Below are 22,084 nucleotides of genomic sequence, written 5' to 3' on the forward strand. Positions count from 1 at the left end.
ACACAAGTCGTTCAGCAAAGGCAATAAAGACACGTAATTCATACGTCCAGAAACAAGTCATGCATTCTGGTTTTACTAGGACTACTTCCCATCCTTGGTCTTGTGCAACATAACCGTTATGGCCGTTGATAAGATAGCGTGTTGTAACGTCGTCAAAGGGACGAGGGTTACGTAATGTCCAACAGTCCCGTAATAATCTAAAAACCTCATTTCTTACCCCAATTACCGACTCCGTCACTTGTGGAAACGTTTTGTTTAATAGTTGTAGCCCGATGTTCTTGTTCTCACTTTGGTGAGAAGCGAACATTACTAATCCATAAGCATAACATGCTTCTTTATGTTGCATGTTAGCCGCTTTTTCTAAATCACGAAGTCCAATATTCGGATATATTGAGTCAAAATAATTTCTTAACCCGTTGCGTAAAATAGCATTTGGGTTCCCCGCAATATATGCGTCAAAGTAAACACATCGTAACTTATGGGTTTCCCAATGTGATATCCCCCATCTTTCAAACGAAAGTCTCTTATAAACCAAGACATTCTTGGAACGTTCTTCGAATGTCTTACAAACTGATCTCTCCTTAAATAGTTGTGCCGAGGAATTCTGGCCGACTCTAGACAAGATTTCATCAATCATGTCTCCGGGTAGGTCTCTTAAAATATTGGGTTGTCTATCCATTTTGTGTTTTTAAACTGTAAAATAGACAAGAGTTAGATTCATAAAAAAATACTTATTAATACAAGCAATTTTTACATATATCATAAAGCATAAGAACACTATATTACATATATTACACCACACGAATACAACTATCTTATTCCGACTCGCTCGTTTCTTCTTCTTCGGTTTTGGTTCGTTTTGCCAAGTTTCTAGGGATATATGATGTTCCCCTAATACGAGCCGTCGTTGTCCACATTGGTTTAGAAAAACCTGGTGGTTTAGAGGTTCCCGGGTCATTGTTACAACTTAAGGACTTCGGGGGTTGACGATACATATAAAGTTCATCGGGGTTGGAATTAGATTTCTCTATTTTTATGCCCTTTCCCTTATTATTTTCTTTTGCCTTTTTAAATTCAGTTGGGGTAATTTCTATAACATCATCGGAATTCTCGTCGGAATCCGATTCATCGGAGAATTGGTAATCCTCCCAATATTTTGCTTCCTTGGCGGAAACACCATTGACCATAATTAACCTTGGTCGGTTGGTTGAGGATTTTCTTTTACTTAACCGTTTTATTATTTCCCCCACCGGTTCTATTTCTTCATCTGGTTCCGATTCTTCTTCCGGTTCCGATTCTTCTTCCGGTTCCGACTCTTCTTCCGGTTCCTCTTCGGGAACTTGTGAATCAGTCCACGAATCATTCCAATTTACATTTGACTCTTCATTATTATTAGGTGAGTCAATGGGACTTGTTCTAGAGATAGACATCTATCACATAATATCAAACGCGTTAAGAGATTAATATATCACATAATATTCACATGTTAAAAATATATAGTTTCCAACAAAATTTGTTAAGCAATCATTTTTCAAGTAAACACGGTCGAAGTCCAGACTCACTAATGTATCCTAACAAACTCGATAAGACACACTAATGCAAAATTCTGGTTCTCTAAGACCAACGCTCGGATACCAACTGAAATGTCCCGTTCTTATTGATTAAAAACGTTCCATATTAATTGATTTCGTTGCGAGGTTTTGACCTCTATATGAGACGTTTTTCAAAGACTGCATTCATTTTTAAAACAAACCATAACCTTTATTTCATAAATAAAGGTTTAAAAAGCTTTACGTAGATTATCAAATAATGATAATCTAAAATATCCTGTTTACACACGACCATTACATAATGGTTTACAATACAAATATGTTACATCGAAATCAGTTTCTTGAATGCAGTTTTTACACAATATCATACAAACATGGACTCCAAATCTTGTCCTTATTTTAGTATGCAACAGCGGAAGCTCTTAATATTCACCTGAGAATAAACATGCTTTAAACGTCAACAAAAATGTTGGTGAGTTATAGGTTTAACCTATATATATCAAATCGTAACAATAGACCACAAGATTTCATATTTCAATACACATTCCATACATATAGATAAAAATCATTCATATGGTGAACACCTGGTAACCGACATTAACAAGATTCATATATAAGAATATCCCCATCATTCCGGGACACCCTTCGGATATGATATAAATTTCGAAGTACTAAAGCATCCGGTACTTTGGATGGGGTTTGTTAGGCCCAATAGATCTATCTTTAGAGTTCGCGTCAATTACGGTGTCTGTTCCCTAATTCTTAGATTACCAGACTTAATAAAAAGGGGCATATTCGATTTCGATAATTCAACCATAGAATGTAGTTTCACATACTTGTGTCTATTTTGTAAATCATTTATAAAACCTGCATGTATTCTCATTCCAAAAATATTAGATTTTAAAAGTGGGACTATAACTCACTTTCACAGATTTTTACTTCGTCGGGAAGGAAGACTTGGCCACTGGTTGATTCACGAACCTATAACAATATATACATATATATCAAAGTATGTTCAAAATATATTTACAACACTTTTAATATATTTTGATGTTTTAAGTTTATTAAGTCAGCTGTCCTCGTTAGTAACCTACAATTAGTTGTCCACAGTTAGATGTACAGAAATAAATCGATAAATATTATCTTGAATCAATCCACGACCCAGTGTATACGTATCTCAGTATTGATCACAACTCAAACTATATACATTTTGGAATCAACCTCAACCCTGTATAGCTAACTCCAACATTCACATATAGAGTGTCTATGGTTGTTCCGAAATATATATAGATGTGTCGACATGATAGGTCGAAACATTGTATACGTGTCTATGGTATCTGAAGATTACATAATATACAATACAAGTTGATTAAGTTATGGTTGGAATAGATTTGTTACCAATTTTCACGTAGCTAAAATGAGAAAAATTATCCAATCTTGTTTTACCCATAACTTCTTCATTTTAAATCCGTTTTGAGTGAATCAAATTGCTATGGTTTCATATTGAACTCTATTTTATGAATCTAAACAGAAAAGTATAGGTTTATAGTCGGAAAAATAAGTTACAAGTCATTTTTGTAAAGGTAGTCATTTCAGTCGAAAGAACGACGTCTAGATGACCATTTTAGAAAACATACTTCCACTTTGAGTTTAATCATAATTTTTGGATATAGTTTCATGTTCATAATAAAAATCATTTTCTCAGAATAACAACTTTAAAATCAAAGTTTATCATAGTTTTTAATTAACTAACCCAAAACAGCCCGCGGTGTTACTACGACGGCGTAAATCCGGTTTTACAGTGTTTTTCGTGTTTCCAGGTTTTAAATCATTAAGTTAGCATATCATATAGATATAGAACATGTGTTTAGTTGATTTTAAAAGTCAAGTTAGAAGGATTAACTTTTGTTTGCGAACAAGTTTAGAATTAACTAAACTATGTTCTAGTGATTACAAGTTTAAACCTTCGAATAAGATAGCTTTATATGTATGAATCGAATGATGTTATGAACATCATTACTACCTTAAGTTCCTTGGATAAACCTACTGGAAAAGAGAAAAATGGATCTAGCTTCAATGGATCCTTGGATGGCTCGAAGTTCTTGAAGCAGAATCATGACACGAAAACAAGTTCAAGTAAGATCATCACTTGAAATAAGATTGTTATAGTTATAGAAATTGAACCAAAGTTTGAATATGATTATTACCTTGTATTAGAATGATAACCTACTGTAAGAAACAAAGATTTCTTGAGGTTGGATGATCACCTTACAAGATTGGAAGTGAGCTAGCAAACTTGAAAGTATTCTTGATTTTATGAAACTAGAACTTTTGGAATTTATGAAGAACACTTAGAACTTGAAGATAGAACTTGAGAGAGATCAATTAGATGAAGAAAATTGAAGAATGAAAGTGTTTGTAGGTGTTTTTGGTCGTTGGTGTATGGATTAGATATAAAGGATATGTAATTTTGTTTTCATGTAAATAAGTCATGAATGATTACTCATATTTTTGTAATTTTATGAGATATTTCATGCTAGTTGCCAAATGATGGTTCCCACATGTGTTAGGTGACTCACATGGGCTTCTAAGAGCTGATCATTGGAGTGTATATACCAATAGTACATACATCTAAAAGCTGTGTATTGTACGAGTACGAATACGGGTGCATACGAGTAGAATTGTTGATGAAACTGAACGAGGATGTAATTGTAAGCATTTTTATTAAGTAGAAGTATTTTGATAAGCGTATTGAAGTCTTTCAAAAGTGTATAAATACATATTAAAACACTACATGTATATACATTTTAACTGAGTCGTTAAGTCATCGTTAATCGTTACATGTAAGTTTTGTTTTGAAACCTTTAGGTTAACGATCTTGTTAAATGTTGTTAACCCAATGTTTATAATATCAAATGAGATTTTAAATTATTATATTATCATGATATTATCATGTATGAATATCTCTTAATATGATATATATACATTAAATATCTTTACAACGATAATCGTTACATATATGTCTCGTTTAAAAATTATTAAGTTAGTAGTCTTGTTTTTACATATGTAGTTCATTGTTAATATACTTAATGATATGTTTACTTATCATAGTATCATGTTAACTATATATATATCCATATATATGTCATCATATAGTTTTTACAAGTTTTAACGTTCGTGAATCACCGGTCAACTTGGGTGGTCAATTGTCTATATGAAACATATTTCAATTAATCAAGTCTTAACAAGTTTGATTGCTTAACATGTTGGAAACATTTAATCATGTAAATATCAATCTCAATTAATATATATAAACATGGAAAAGTTCGGGTCACTACAAATACGGTCGAAGTCCAGAATCACTAATGCATCCTAACAAACTCGATAAGACACACTAATGCAAATTTTCTGGTTCTCTAAGACTAACGCTCTGATACCAACTGAAATGTCCCATTCTTATTGATTAAAAATGTTCCATATTAATTGATTTTGTTGCGAGGTTTTGACCTCTATATGAGACGTTTTTCAAAGACTGCATTCATTTTTAAAACAAACCATAACCTTTATTTCATAGATAAAGGTTTTAAAAAGCTTTACGTAGATTATCAAATAATGATAATCTAAAATATCCTGTTTATACACGACCATTACATAATGGTTTACAATACAAATATGTTACAACAAAATAAGTTTCTTGAATGCAGTTTTTACACAATATCATACAAGTATGGACTCCAAATCTCGTCCTTATTTAAGTATGCGACAGCGGAAGCTCTTAATAATCACCTGAGAATAAACATGCTTAAAACGTCAACAAAAATGTTGGTGAGTTATAGGTTTAACCTATATATATCAAATCATAATAATAGACCACAAGATTTCATATTTCAATACACATCCCATACATAGAGATAAAAATCATTCATATGGTGAACACCTGGTAACCGACATTAACAAGATGCATATATAAGAATATCCCCATCATTCCGGGACACCCTTCGGATATGATATAAATTTCGAAGTACTAAAGCATCCGGTACTTTGGATGGGGTTTGTTAGGCCCAATAGATCTATCTTTAGGATTCGCGTCAATTAGGGTGTCTGTTCCCTAATTCTTAGATTACCAGACTTAATAAAAAGGGGCATATTCGATTTCGATAATTCAACCATAGAATGTAGTTTCACGTACTTGTGTCTATTTTGTAAATCATTTATAAAACCTGCATGTATTCTCATCCCAAAAATATTAGATTTTAAAAGTGGGACTATAACTCACTTTCACAGATTTTTACTTCGTCGGGAAGTAAGACTTGGCCACTGGTTGATTCACGAACCTATAACAATATAAACATATATATCAAAGTATGTTCAAAATATATTTACAACACTTTTAATATATTTTGATGTTTTAAGTTTATTAAGTCAGCTGTCCTCGTTAGTAACCTACAACTAGTTGTCCACAGTTAGATGTACATAAATAAATCGATAAATATTATCTTGAATCAATCCACGACCCAGTGTATACGTATCTCAGTATTGATCACAACTCAAACTATATATATTTTGGAATCAACCTCAACCCTGTATAGCCAACTCCAACATTCACATATAGAGTGTCTATGGTTGTTCCGAAATATATATAGATGTGTCGACATGATAGGTCGAAACATTGTATACGTGTCTATGGTATCTCAAGATTACATAATATACAATACAAGTTGATTAAGTTATGGTTGGAATAGATTTGTTACCAATTTTCACGTAGCTAAAATGAGAAAAATTATCCAATCTTGTTTTACCCATAACTTCTTCATTTTAAATCCGTTTTGAGTGAATCAAATTGCTATGGTTTCATATTGAACTCTATTTTATGAATATAAACAGAAAAGTATAGGTTTATAGTCGGAAAAATAAGTTACAAGTCGTTTTTGTAAAGGTAGTCATTTCAGTCGAAAGAACGACGTCTAGATGACCATTTTAGAAAACATACTTCCACTTTGAGTTTAACCATAATTTTTGGATATAGTTTCATGTTCATAATAAAAATCATTTTCTCAGAATAACAACTTTTAAATCAGAGTTTATCATATTTTTTAATTAACTAACCCAAAACAGCCCGCGGTGTTACTACGACGGCGTAAATCCGGTTTTACGGTGTTTTTCGTGTTTCCAGGTTTTAAATCATTAAGTTAGCATATCATATAGATATAGGACATGTGTTTAGTTTATTTTAAAAGTCAAGTTAGAAGGATTAACTTTTGTTTGCGAACAAGTTTAGAATTAACTAAACTATGTTCTAGTGATTACAAGTTTAAACCTTCGAATAAGATAGCTTTATATGTATGAATCGAATGATGTTATGAACATCATTACTACCTTAAGTTCCTTGGATAAACCTACTGGAAAAGAGAAAAATGGATCTAGCTTCAATGGATCCTTGGATGGCTCGAAGTTCTTGAAGCAGAATCATGACACGAAAACAAGTTCAAGTAAGATCATCACTTAAAATAAGATTGTTATAGTTATAGAAATTGAACCAAAGTTTAAATATGATTATTACCTTGTATTAGAATGATAACCTACTGTAAGAATCAAAGATTTCTTGAGGTTGGATGATCACCTTACAAGATTGGAAGTGAGCTAGCAAACTTGAAAGTATTCTTGATTTTATGAAACTAGAACTTTTGGAATTTATGAAGAACACTTAGAACTTGAAGATAGAACTTGAGAGAGATCAATTAGATGAAGAAAATTGAAGAATGAAAGTGTTTGTAGGTGTTTTTGGTCGTTGGTGTATGGATTAGATATAAAGGATATGTTATTTTGTTTTCATGTAAATAAGTCATGAATGATTACTCATATTTTTGTAATTTTATGAGATATTTCATGCTAGTTGCCAAATGATGGTTCCCACATGTGTTAGGTGACTCACATGGGCTGCTAAGAGCTGATCATTGGAGTGTATATACCAATAGTACATACATCTAAAAGCTGTGTATTGTACGAGTACGAATACGGGTGCATACGAGTAGAATTGTTGATGAAACTGAACGAGGATGTAATTGTAAGCATTTTTGTTAAGTAGAAGTATTTTGATAAGTGTCTTGAAGTCTTTCAAAAGTGTATGAATACATATTAAAACACTACATGTATATACATTTTAACTGAGTCGTTAAGTCATCGTTAGTCGTTACATGTAAATGTTATTTTGAAACCTTTAGGTTAATGATCTTGTTGAATGTTGTTAACCCATTGTTTATTATAACAAATGAGATGTTAAATTGTTATATTATCATGATATTATGATATATAATATATCTCAGTATGATGTATATACAGTTAAATGTCGTTACAACGATAATCGTTACATATATGTCTCGTTTCGAAATCATTAAGTTAGTAGTCTTATTTTTACATATGTATTTCATTGTTAATACACTTAATAATATATTTACTTATCATTTAACATAATTAACCAAGTGTATCAATATCTTAATATGATTCATATGTACCTAGTAAGACGTTGTTATAACGATAATCGTTATATATATCGTTTTCGAGTTTCTTAAATTAATAGTCTCATTTTTATGTATATAACTCATTGTTAAAATACCTAATGAGATACATACTTATAATAAAAACATGTTAACTATATATATATAACCATATATATGTCATCGTATAGTTTTTACAAGTTTTAACGTTCGTGAATCACCGGTCAACTTGGGTGGTCAATTGTCTATATGAAACATATTTCAATTAATCAAGTCTTAACAAGTTTGATTGCTTAACATGTTGGAAACATTTAATCATGTAAATATCAATCTCAATTAATATATATATAAACATGGAAAAGTTCGGGTCACTACATGTGCTCCCTCTGGATTTGCAGCAGTAGGTTGTGTAGCTTCCACAAACCTAATAGTTCTATTTAGTAGCTCCAGATCTGTCATAGCCACACTGGCAGTAGAGCTTAGAGCAGGCCATAATGTATGCCTCTCCAGTATTGCAGTTCAGTAGTTGCAAGGAATGTTGGTTTCAGAGTTGATGAAGTGATTGTTCGCCATTTAGTTGTATAAATAAGAAATAGAAGACCACAAGTTGTTTATAATAAAGCACATATCTCTATTCTTATTTTCCTTTGAAATCCTTTGTATTTTTCAAGTTTTATAATTTTTATGGTTTTTCTAAGTTATAAAAATCATTTATTCCATATATGAACAAGTAATTGACAAACATGATATTCATATGATATTCATTATAGTACAAAATCATCATGCAAAGTCAATTATATAACACAAAAAATATGAACAACACTTAGTCAAATTTAAGCACAAATCAAGCAGATTCGGTAGTCATAAAAACTTCAGATTCTGTAACCAAATAAGCTTGAGTTTTCATACCAAAGACTTAAATAAAGCATGTAAGATTTATCAAGTTGAAAATCACATTATTTTTAAAGTACCAAATCACATACTCGGTAAAATGCCAAGAACATATTTGGTATCTTCAAAAATCACATATAATCACCCAAACATGCATATTCAGTCTTATATCTTGCAAAAACATAGTCATAATCAATTAACAACTCAAACAAATCAGAAAAACAAGTTAATAACTTGAACAGACTCGGTACTGTAGCAAGAACACATTCGGTATGTACAGAATCCATCAAATACTCAATTAAACATGTAATCAGACTCGGTCAATTGATAGATCAACTAATTTAACATAGATTTGACAAGATTTCATGTTAATTCACCAAATCAGATGAGTTTAATCTAAGATTTAAGGAATTCGACTCAGATTCGGTATAATCAACACTTTTTCAAAATTAAGTGTCACAATCTTGTTATTTGCATTATTTTCTGGTTTATAAATGTTCAATTATCTCAGATCTATAATATGTACATCTTAGATTCAATTAAAACAAAGAATTACCAAGAAAATGAAGTTACAGAAGACGGGATTCGGTAGATTAGGTAGACTCGGTAGATTAGTTCAGATTCGGTATGCAATTAGAATAAAGTGAGTGAAAGTTTGACTTTGACACTCCTATTTATAGCTACCGAATGATTTTAAAAAACATGGGCTTTACCGAATGGGCCTTAATTACCGAATGCAGTCCAATTTTTAAATTCAAACAAATTCACTTCAAATTCTGACAAATCTTTATCAAAAATCATTCATGATTATCACATTTTTAAAGAAAAACATTTCTGAGACAATTTTTGAAAATTTTGAACTTACCGAATCTGTATTGTTGGTTGTCAGATTCGGTATAATGCTAAAATTAGCATTTATTCAGTTAAATTCATATCTTTTTGAATTTTATCTTTTCCAATTTTTATGAATTTTTTTAAAACAAGATTTGTACTTGGAAAACTTTGAATTATGTACAAAGTACAAATCTTTAGTGATACCAATTGTTAAAACGGGTTGCATACTGAGATGTATACAAGCCTTAGTGAATTATTTCAGATATAAAACATAGAGTTTATGAAATTCACTTTTGAAAATCAATTTCTTTTCATTTTCTCCCCTTTTCTCTCCCTCAAAATGTGATACACAAGAGAGTAAATCATCATTTTGATATATTCCCAAGAAAATGAATTAACTCTCCCTTGAAAGATGATATCAATGAGTTACCTCCCCCTTTTGTAACCATTGAAACTTAATCCCAGGAAGTTAACACAAATCTAAAGGCTCCCCCTTGAAAGATGTTATCTAAAGTAGAAGAAATCAGTTGCTTCTCCTAGAAAATATCTACTCCCCCTAAACACAAGATCCCAATAAGAAGTTCCAAAAGATCTAAGGAATGTCAAGCACTATATTCTACCATGCCAATTTCTTTGATCAAGAATTTTAGCATAAGTTCATCTAAGGGCTTAGTGAACATGTCAGCTAATTGCACTTTGGTAGGCACAAAGTATAACTCTACATCCCCTTTCTCTACATGGTCCTTTATGAAATGATAACGAATATCTATGTGTTTAGTCTTAGAATGCTGGACCGGGTTGCTTGTAATGGCAATAGCACTTTGTGAATCACAGTAAATTGAGGTCTTAGAAATTTTAAAGCCATAGTCCAAAAGTTGAATTTGCATCCACAAAACTTGTGAACAACAGTGAGCTGCAGCAATGTACTCATATTCAGCTGTTGATAAAGACACACAGTTCTGCTTTTTGGATGACCAACCAACTAGCCTATTTCCCAACATCTGAATTGATCCAGATGTGCTTTTTCTATCAACATGGTAACCACCATGATCTGCATTAGTATAAGCAGTGAGAATGAAATCGGATCCATGAGGATACCAGATTCCAAGGTTAGGTGTACCTTTAAGGTACTGTAAAATTCTAACAACTGCTTTGGAGTGGGATTTCTTAAGATTTGACTGAAATAGGGCACAGACAGTTACAGCAAGTGTAATGTCTGGTCTACTTGCAGTCAGATACATTAAAGATCTAACCATGCTTCGATAAAGCGTAGTGTCAAAGGATTCCCCATTAGCATCAGCATCCAGTAAAGTCCTCATTGGGGTTGTCATTGGTTTTAAAGTAGTCATTTTAAAACGTTTTAACATATCATTGATATACTTTGTTTGACTGATAAAAATCCCATTTGGTAATTGTTTTACTTGTAACCCAAAGAAGAAATTTAACTGGTCAAGCATGCTCATTTCGAATTTGTTGGCCATAAAGTCACCAAATTCTTTGCATAAGGCGGGGGACGTGGAACCAAAAATAATATCATCAACGTAAATTTGAACCAAGAGAATGTGACCGTGGTTTTTATGGATGAATAGCATTGTATAAATCATTCCACGAGAGAAGCCATTATCCAGCAAATACTTTGTCAAGGTTTCCTACCATGCACGCAGTGCTTGCTTCAGACCATACAAAGCTTTCTCCAAGTAGTAGACGTGGTTTGGATGAATGGGATCGATAAAGCCTTCTGGTTGATCAACATAAACTTCCTCTTGAAGATGACCATTCAAAAAAGTAGTTTTGATATCCATTTGAAACACCGTGAACTTCATATGAGAAGCAAATGCAAAGAAAATACAAATAGCCTCAATCCTAGCAACCGAAGCAAACATTTCATCATAATCAATACCCTCTTGTTGTCGATATCGCTTGGCCACAAGACGTGCCTTATTTCGAACCACAATTCCATCAGAATCCTTCTTGTTCTTAAAAATCCACTTAACCCCTATTGGTCGTTGACCCGTTGGTCTTGGAACTAATCGCCATACTTTTAACCGTTCAAATTTATTGATCTCTTCTTGCATGGCAACCACCCAGTTCGGATCTAGTAAAGCTTGAGCAACCGTTGTTGGTTCAATCTTACTAAGAAAGGCAGTGTATAGACACATATTCCGAGTAGCCCTTCGAGTTGAGACTGGAGCAGATGCATCACCAATGATAAGATCTATCGGATGACTTTTAGTCCATCAGTTGTTATGTGGAAGAGGTTGTACATTAGTGGTATCCATGGAAACATCAACCGTTGTTGACATTAAGCCTTGATCCGCTTGATCTGATGTAACACTTTCTAATGGATTCATTTGAGTATCTGGAGAAACAACTGCAGTTGTATCAACGGATGAATCTTGAATTGGTTCAAGATTATCAAAAGTAGAAGGTGAGAGGGAGGATGAAGAAACAACAGGTGAAACATTTGATGTTGTATCATCATCAAAAAGACTTGATTGAGTCTCCACAGTAGTTGATTGCGATGGTGTACCTGGTACGGCTTGAACATTTGAATCCCGTTGAGGAGCATAAAGACTATCAAACAAGATATCTAGTTCCTCTGTTGTTACCGTAGGAACACCCTTCTTCAAGAAAATTGAATTTTGCGCGAAAGAAGTAGTAGCTAGGTTAGGATCGGGTTTTGAACTGAGTTGTTCAAAAGCCATTCCTGATAACTCATCGAACCGTACATTAATACTTTCCTTGATCGTCTTCGTCCATTTGTGATAGACACGATAGGCAACTTTGTTCGAAGAATAACCGAGAAATTTGGCCTGATTGCCATGAGGATCAAACTTTCCAAGGCTGTCAAAATCGTTAAGCACATAGCATATACAACCAAAGATACGAAAATATTTGACATTCGGGCATCTACCATATAGTAACTCATAAGGAGTTTTATCAAAACGTTTATTAATGATGCAGCGATTTCAGGTATAACATGCAGTGGAAATGGTCTCCCCCCACATTTTCGGAGGTAGTTTGGAGTAAGCAAGCATCATTCAAGCTGCCTCGCACAACGTACGATTACATCGTTCGACTACTCCATTCTGTTGTGGGATTCGTGCAGTAGAGAACTGATGTTCAATGCCTTGGTCTTTCAAATAACTATCAATCAGGTCATTCTTAAATTCCGTCCCATTATCATTTCAAATACTCTTAACATGTTTGTTAAAATAGCGTTGAGTCTTTTTAATGAACTCAATGATAATGACGGGGGTTTCTGACTTGGTCCTTAGAAGGAAAATCCATGTAAATCGGGTATAGTCATCAACAATGACAAGCACATGTTTCCGGCCCCCAAGGCTAGAAATTCTCATGGGTCCACATAGGTCCATATGCAATAAATGCAAGGATGATGAAGTACTGGGGTTTTGATTAAGCGGATGATTAGTCCGTTTCAGCTTACCCATCGCACATGATGGACACACATGATGCTTATTGAAAGGACCCGTTCATACCGATTATAAACGATTCACAATAGTTGATTTCATTGCTAGGTATTTGACCTCTATATGATACATTTTACAAACATTGTATTCGTTTTTAAAAGACAAACTTTCTTTACATCGAAAGTTGACGGCATGCATACCATTTCATAATACATCCAACTATAATTGATTTAAGAATAATTTTGATGAACTCAACGACTCGAATGCTTTTAAAATATGTCATGAATGACTCCAAGTAATATCTCTAAAATGAGCAAATGCACAGCGGAAGATTTCTTTCATACCTGAGAATAAACATGCTTAAAAGTGTCAACCAAAAGGTTGGTGAGTTCATTAGTTTATTATAAACATTCATTTTCATCATTTTAATAGACCACAAGATTTCATATATTGACACGCGTAACTCGCGAATTAAAATTCATTCATACGGTGAACACCTGGTAACCGACCTTAACAGGATGCATATAGAATATCCCCATCATTCCGGGACTCACATCGGACATGATAAATCGAAGTACTAAAGCAGTTCAAATTCTATGACTGGGGCTTGTTAGTGCCCATAGATCTATCTTTAGGATTCGCGTCAATTGGTGGCAATTATAATAAACACCAATTATTAGCCGTCGTCTTTTAGGGATTGGATCTTGTACCCGTCATTAATCAGTGGCGGATAAGAGTCTTCAGAAAAATTCCATATTTTTAAATTAACTATATTTATTTATTTTGGTCATTATGGTATAAAATTCGATCATTAATTTATTAAATAAAAATTACATCAATTGTCCCTCTCATTTATGGGTGAAAAATAAAAAGTGTTAAAACTTAATAAATAGTTCCTAAATACATTTTTTAATAAGCCTAAAATTTATAGAACTCATTTTCGTATCACCGTTTATTTTAAAATAATATAAGTTTGAATTGAACTTGCTTAATATCAATCAGAACATCAACGAGTATTACAATTATTTAATATTTATTTTTAATATACTTTATTTATATATATATATGTTTTAAATAATAATTATTATTTTTACATAATTAATATCTAACTATTACATCATAAATTATATTTCAAATTATATATTTATTTATTTAAATATATACATATCTATTTACAAATAGTTGTTCGTGAATCGTCGGTAACGGTCGATAGTCAATTGAACAGTTCAAAATTTTTGAGACTCAACATAACAGACTTTGCTCATCGTGTCGAAATCAAATAAGAATTAAGTTTAAATTTGGTCGGAAATTTCTGGGACGTCACAGTACCTACCCGTTAAAGAAATTTCGTCCCGAAGTTTGATTGGGATGATCATTGCTAACAATAAATATGTATTCATGACTCATATGAGTTGAAAATTAGAGTTTTATCATCAGTGAGTACTATGGATAAAATAATTTATTTGTTTGAAAAGTACGAGTGAAGCCATCAGAAAAGAGTGATATGAATAAATGCAGGTTCATTTTAACTGGTGACGTGGTCATGGTTGATTTCCGGAATTCAAGGGATTTTTAAAGAAAATCTTCGTAATAAGATTTGGTTCTTTGGTAATTAAGGAAATTAGGATCCGTTTTAAATGCGATCATCTGTTTTGATTGTTCTGTCGGATATTTTACTATAAATCCACTCTCTTCGTTTCCTTTATATTTTGGAGTTCCATACTTTTTTTTCTCTTTTTGACATTAAGTCAAGCGAATAATGGTCCAGAATTCGTAGGTATGAATTTTCGAATGAATATGATTAATGTTCTAAGAGAGATTATAATAGCATGATCTTGATTAGTTAATTTACTAGAATTCAGGAGAAAGATAGAACTATCAAGAGAATATGTTCTTGATATGTTTATATATTAGATAGAATATAAGAGTCGTGTAACATGGCACATGATGACGTTATGATATGTGAATCATCACCTTCCATTAGAAACTCAGCATGACTTACTGTAATATAATCACGTTGATCAAGTGTCATTATATTATACTAAATCATGCTTCAGTTCCCAACACTACTTCAAAAACATTCATATTTTAAACTCGAAGGTTTCAAAATTTAGAAACTAAAATAGTTTCTTTTATGATATAACACAGATAGCGCGAAGAGATAAATGATTTCAGATAAGAATAGTTATGAATATATCTTCAGAATTATCAAAGATATTTATAATGAAAGATTCGATGATATTTTAGAATTTCAGAATCAAATTGTGATGAAGAAATTCATTCACGATGATTTAGAGCAATTAAGGATCAAGGTTTTCGCTAAAGATTTCATCAGAAATAGAATTATCAGGATTCTTTATATACAAGTTTAGTCCTTGTGATTTGTCCACAGCCTCCTTCATAGTTTGCTTAATCCTTTTTCCAGTCTTAACATTTCTGAGCTTTACCAACATACTATTTTTTATCATCAAACTTCCGACGGTTAAGGTCGTTTATGGTTTTCTACAGTTTCTGCTGCTTCATGCAGCTTTTTCAACATTCAGAGTATTGATTTGTAGACTGAGTGCTTTTCAGAATTGAAGATCATAATTCCAAGAGACAAGTGTTATATGTATGCATATAACTGTTGATGTAGAAACGCTGCGAGATTCAAAATACTGATTGCTGATTCTCAGAAATTGGTATGACAATTATCGTTACAAGATGCGGATAGGGTTTCGATAAAGATAATGATTTTTCGGAAAGTCAAAAATCAACGAAGTTGTTGGTAAGTTTACTGCTAATGTGGTGAGATATAAACGGTTCCCCAGTAACGATGATGAATGGGCAATCGTATACATCAATGTTATAAAAAGGCAAATCCGAATGAAAAGTCAAAATTGATTTGCTGGAGCTGTGACAAAATTGGTATTTTGAAAAAGGATTGAAAAGTTATTTTCGGTAATAACAATGCCAAAGGAGTTAGCACAGATACGTGCCAAACGTTTACTCAGGTTCCGAGAGTTTTTCAGGTGCATAACTATACGCATAAATTTCTTTCCTTCTGTAGATGAAGTGCGGTTGGTTCTTTCTCTTGATTGAGGTATTTTCAAGAATCATGAAAGGTTTGAATGCAGATTGTAATCATCAAGATACAAATGAGGTTTAAGATGAAATCAAGTGGCAAACTTGAAGAAATGTTTAGATTCATATGTTATAATCAATATTTTAATTCATTTTAATTGTCCAATGTTGGTAGTCCACAGTTAATAGTCCACAGTTAGCAATTCAATAATTCATATATAGTTTAATATATAATATTCGAATTAATTAATACGTATCGTAACCCATTATATACATGTCTCAGACTCGATCACAACTCAAAGTATATATATTATTTTGGAATTAACCTTAACCCTGTATAGCTATGTAAGACCCAAATATTTCACCGTACATATGTGTAAATATGATCTTTGAAGTGTGGGTGTTCGTTTCATAATTTAAAAGAAGGCAGAATCTGGTCTGCGCGTTTGGCGCGCCGCGCGGCCTTTTGGCGTGCCGCGCCATTGTTCTGTGACAGATTCCTTTTAATTAGATATTTTAAGGGCAAATTAGTAAAATCACAAGGAATCCGACTTTAAGGCTTGGGATCAGTTGTTGGAGCCCCATTTACTCCATTTCCACCCACTTAATCATCTTTCATTAAATCCTAGAGAGAGAGGAGGTTCTAGAGTGAGAAAGCTCCATTAAAGGAAGAAGGAGGTTTAATCGGGTCTTAGTGCGAGTTTCAAAGTTGTTCATCTTTCCTCTAGCTATGTTTTGGTGATAGTGGTATGCTCTAGTATTGATTTCTTGATTTTAATTTGATTATGGGTTAGGGTTTGGGGTAAGTGATGAACCTAAAACCCACTTTGTTAGTAAATTGGGTGTTTTGGGTGAATTTGGGTTATGTTGACTTAAAGATGACTAACTAGGGTTTTCAAAGTATTAAACTATGTTTATGAGCCTAAATTGGTTAGTTAAAGTACTAGCACACTTATATATATGCAAATGGGTGTTAAGTGGGTTAGTGGGTGACCCGAAATGGGTGTATTGACTTTAAATGGTCAAATGGGTCATGATAGACCTAATTGGGTAAATGTATGTGTTTGATGCATAAACCTTGTATTGGAAAGTATCTTAGGACCTAACTTGGATAATGATTAGGGTTTTAGGGATGTTAACCCAAATATTAGGGTTAGGGTTGCAAATGGGTCAAAATTGCACCATGGGTCAAGATAACCTAGAATGGAGTTTTCGTGGATTGACCAACTTGATTTTGTGATTGATATTATGTATAATGTAATAGGTACGTTACATTGAAGGTTCTCGGACTTGATTATCTTTCACCGAAGGCGAAAGGTGAGTGGAATAATTATATGCGTAGGTATATAATGTATTTATTTGTAGTAGCGTGAGATGTGAAGTGTCGAAGTGTTAAGACACCACGTTTCAAGTGATGAGTGAAGCACCGAGGTGTTAAGGTGCCACTCTAGGTAATTGACGGGTGAAGCATTGAGGTGTTAAGATGCCACTCGGGGTGAAGCATCGAGGTGTTAAGATGCCACCTAGGAGTGTAATGTCGAGGTGTTAAGACACCACTCCCTAACTTAATGAGTGAAGCATCGAGGTGTTAAGATGCCACTCGGGGTGAAGTATCGAGGTGTTAAGGTGCCACCCTAGGGGTTAGTGATATGAGGTGTTAAGTACCCTAACGGATGTTATGAACACCGATGGCGTTTTCGCGAGCGCCATTCCCTTGTACGATTGGTTAACCATGGTTATTTGCGTTTAAGTGTAAGCATAATATATTATTCGAATTATATTATATGCGTTGCTATGCTAGCTTGTGGTATTGGAGATTTCTAGCTTGTATTCGAGATTATAAGCTAATTGTATTGCTAGCATGTATACGGTGTTTGAGTAAGTGATTTGCAAGTAGGTATATTATATATGTATGTGTATAATTATTGCATTCACTAAGCGTTAGCTTACCCTCTCGTTGTTTAGCATTTTATAGGTTCCGGCGTGGATAAGGGTAAGGGCATACGGTTGGATTAGAGATCCCGCTTGTTGGGAGACTCCTTTTGAATGTGTTAGCTTTTGGAGTTTGACCATGACTTGGGTAGTTTAATCCCAAACACCATGCTCATTGCATCGTTTGGTACTTAAACTTTTTGATGGTCGAAACTCATATTTTGTATTAAACTAGTAAAACGGACGATGTGGGCCCTGCTTCGTAAAACTCATTTTATTAATGGAATGTGTTAGTTTTACATATTTGAATATGTTGTTAAAAACATTTTGTCTAATTATGTCAGGAAGTGGTCGATCTTTTTCGCGTTTCATGACTTTTGGGACATACCAATTTGGCGCGCCGCGCGGCCATATGGCGCGCCGCGCCATATGCTGTTCCAGCAAAAAAAAAAATTATTTGTTATTTTTACGCGGGTTGTTCGTGGTTTGGTTTGGGGTTGTTACAAGTGGTATCAGAGCATGGTCTAAGGGATTTAGGTGACTTGAGATAGGTGCCTAGACTTAGACTTTTTGTGTGCGCATTATGTGGGACTTGTAGGACTTTGGGTCGAATCGGGATTGGTTAATGCATAGGTTTATGTGAACTAATCATGCGCTATTTGTTTTGTGTAGTATTTGAAATCATCAAGCGAGATAGACGTTGTACTAGTGAGTTAATGCGATGTGCTCGCGTAACAATGATTAGCTACCATTGTTACGGGTTCAAATCGTGTCAAACAAGCGATGTACGACGATTGTTGAGCAAGACAGGGTAGTGTGGTGTATATGTGTATACATATGGGTTAAGTCCTTTCGTTTTGTTGCTTAATTTACTTCGTTTTATAGAATGAAGATGAGAAATGGACATGACACCAATGACGGAGGTACGAGTGAGGACGTTGAACTCACGGCCAAGGTTGAGGCCATCTTAAAAAGGCTAAAGAGGGATTTTCTTGACGACGTTCGAAAGGTCTTCCAAGAGTCGGTCGATGGACAAGTGACCGAAATGATCAATGATCGAATGAAAGCCGCAATAGAGGAGGCTTTAGAGGCTAGAAACATTTATCCTCGAGGCGAAGTGGGTGAAGGTAATGGTGGGGGTGGAAGGCGGGACTTCCACTACAAAAATTTCAAGGATACTCAACCTCCGATGTTTAATGGGGTGCGAGATCCGTTGAAAAGCACGTGTTGGATTTCCGATATCGAGGGGGCTTTCCGTACCGCGAAGTGTCCTCCCGAAAGGAAGGCGATGTATGGTTCTAGTATGTTGAGGGAAGAAGCCAAGTTGTGGTGGGACGACAAAATCAACTTATATGGTGAAGAGCAATGCATGATCTTGACATGGGAGGAGTTTAAGAAGGAATTCTTCAAAGAATACCGAACTTCTTCCGATCTTGATAGAATCCGGGACGAGTTGCACCATTTGCAACAAGGTTCAATGGACTTGGTCACACTCAAGTCTACCTTTTTAGAAAAAACTCGTTTTTATCTGGAATATGTGGGTGACGATCACAAGCTAATGAAAGATTTCTACCGTACTTTGAATGATGAGTTCAAGGGCAAGATTAGTCTGGGTATGGCTAAGTCTTTTGATGAGTTATTTGAATTGGCCTGGGGTTTTGAGCCGGATGTTCCAAGAAAAAGCGATTTCACGTTTTTCAAAAGAAAGTTTGAAGGTTCTAGTCATTCTAACTTTTCATACAAGAAGAACAAGAACAAGAAGGGTTCCGAGAGTGTTAATAGCGTGAAGAAGGGCGCTTCCGGGGGTTTTTCTTATACGTGCTACAATTATGGGCAACCGGGTCATATGGTTCATGAATGTCCTAAACCATCTTTCGGAAACAAGGTCACTTATTTTAATTGCGGAAAAGAAGGGTATAAGAAGCCGGAGTGTCCCGATTTGCGAAACGAAAATGTGAAGCAATTAGAGAAGGCGGCGGGTACGGCTAGGGGTCGCAACTATTTGATGACCAATGATGAAGCCAAACAATCGAACGAAGTTGTCTCAGGTACTTTCATGGTTAATTCTAATCCGTCGAGGACTCTTTTCGATAGTGGTGCAAATTTGTCGTTTGTGTCTCCTAAATTTGTGCCTAAACTTAATAAACCATTAGCTAAGTTAAGTCGTCCGGTAGAGGTCGAAATAGCTTACGGCAAGACGGTGCTAGTGGTCGATGTGTGCAAAAATTGTGATGTTGTGTTTGGTGCCGAAAACTTTAAGATAGATCTCATTCAGATGACTTTGGGCGATTTTGATATTGTTGTGGGTATGGATTGGCTCGATCATAATAGAGCCGATATTGCATGCCATGAAAAATTTATTCGTGTGAAGACCCCAAGTGGGGGAGAGTTAATTATTCACGGTGATAAGCGTAGAAGACTTGTGCCAATATGCACTTTTGCACGGGCATGTCGTTTCCTTGTTAGTGGTGGCATGGCTTTTCTTACCCATGTTGTTGATACTCATGATGAGCCACCATCCATTCGTGAAATTCCGGTGGTTAGTGAATTCGAAGACATTTTTTCGGACGAGTTACCGGGTGTTCCGGCGGAAAGACAAGTTGAATTTCGCATTGAGTTGGTTCCGGGGGCTACCCCATTGCTAAAACTCCTTATCGTTTAGCGCCGACGGAAATGCAAGAGTTGTTAAATCAAACCCAAGAGTTACTTGAGAAGGGTTTTATTCAACCAAGTGCTTCGCCATGGGGCGCTCCGGTTTTATTCGTGAAAAAGAAGGATGGTAGTATGCGGATGTGCATCGATTACCGGGAGTTGAATAAAGTGACGATCAAGAATCGTTATCCATTGCCTCGGATTGACGATTTGTTTGACCAACTCCAAGGTGCGATGTATTTCTCAAAGATTGACCTGCGGTCCGGTTATCATCAAATGCGGGTCCGTGAGGAAGATATCGAGAAAACGGCTTTTCGAACACGTTATGGGCATTTTGAATTCGTAGTTATGCCTTTTGGTCTTACGAATGCACCGACGGCATTCATGGATCTTATGAACCGAGTGTGCCAACCTATGTTGGACAAGTCGGTAATTGTGTTCATTGACGACATACTAGTCTACTCGAAAAGTATGAACGAACATGAACGTCATTTGCGTGAAGTATTGAAGACGTTACGAAAGGAAAAGTTGTATGCTAAGTTCTCCAAATGCGAATTTTGGTTAAGGGAGGTTCAATTCCTTGGCCACATTGTGAACAAAGACGGTATTCAAGTAGATCCGATGAAGATAGAGACGGTGAAGAGTTGGAGACAACCGAATACGCCTACGGAAATCCGAAGTTTTCTCAGATTGACCGGTTATTATCGTCGATTTATCCAAGACTTTTCTAAGATCGCTTCTTCGTTGACGAAATTAACAAGGAAGAACGCGAGGTTTGTTTGGGAGAACGATCAAGAAATTGCTTTTCAATTGTTAAAGAAGAAGTTGTGTCAAGCTCCGGTGTTAGTGTTGCCGGAAGGGGTGGAAGACATGACGGTTTATTGTGATGCGTCTTTAAATGGGCTCGGGTGTGTTCTAATGCAAAGGGGTAAAGTCATTGCTTACGCCTCTTGTCAATTAAAAGAACACGAAACGAGATATCCGACTCATGATCTTGAGTTGGCAGCGGTGGTACATGCGTTGAAAATTTGGCGTCATTACTTGTATGGTGTCAAGTGTACGATTTATTCAGATCACAAAAGTTTGAAACATCTCTTTAATCAACGAGATTTGAATTATCGTCAACGTAGGTGGATGGATGTGGTAAAAGACTATGATTGTGAAATACTTTACCATCCGGGCAAGGCGAATGTGGTCGCGGATGCGTTGAGTCGAAAGAATCAGCACCCGGCGTTAC

Source organism: Rutidosis leptorrhynchoides, chromosome 3, assembly GCF_046630445.1.
Source record: "Rutidosis leptorrhynchoides isolate AG116_Rl617_1_P2 chromosome 3, CSIRO_AGI_Rlap_v1, whole genome shotgun sequence".
NCBI classification, from domain to species: domain Eukaryota; kingdom Viridiplantae; phylum Streptophyta; class Magnoliopsida; order Asterales; family Asteraceae; genus Rutidosis; species Rutidosis leptorrhynchoides.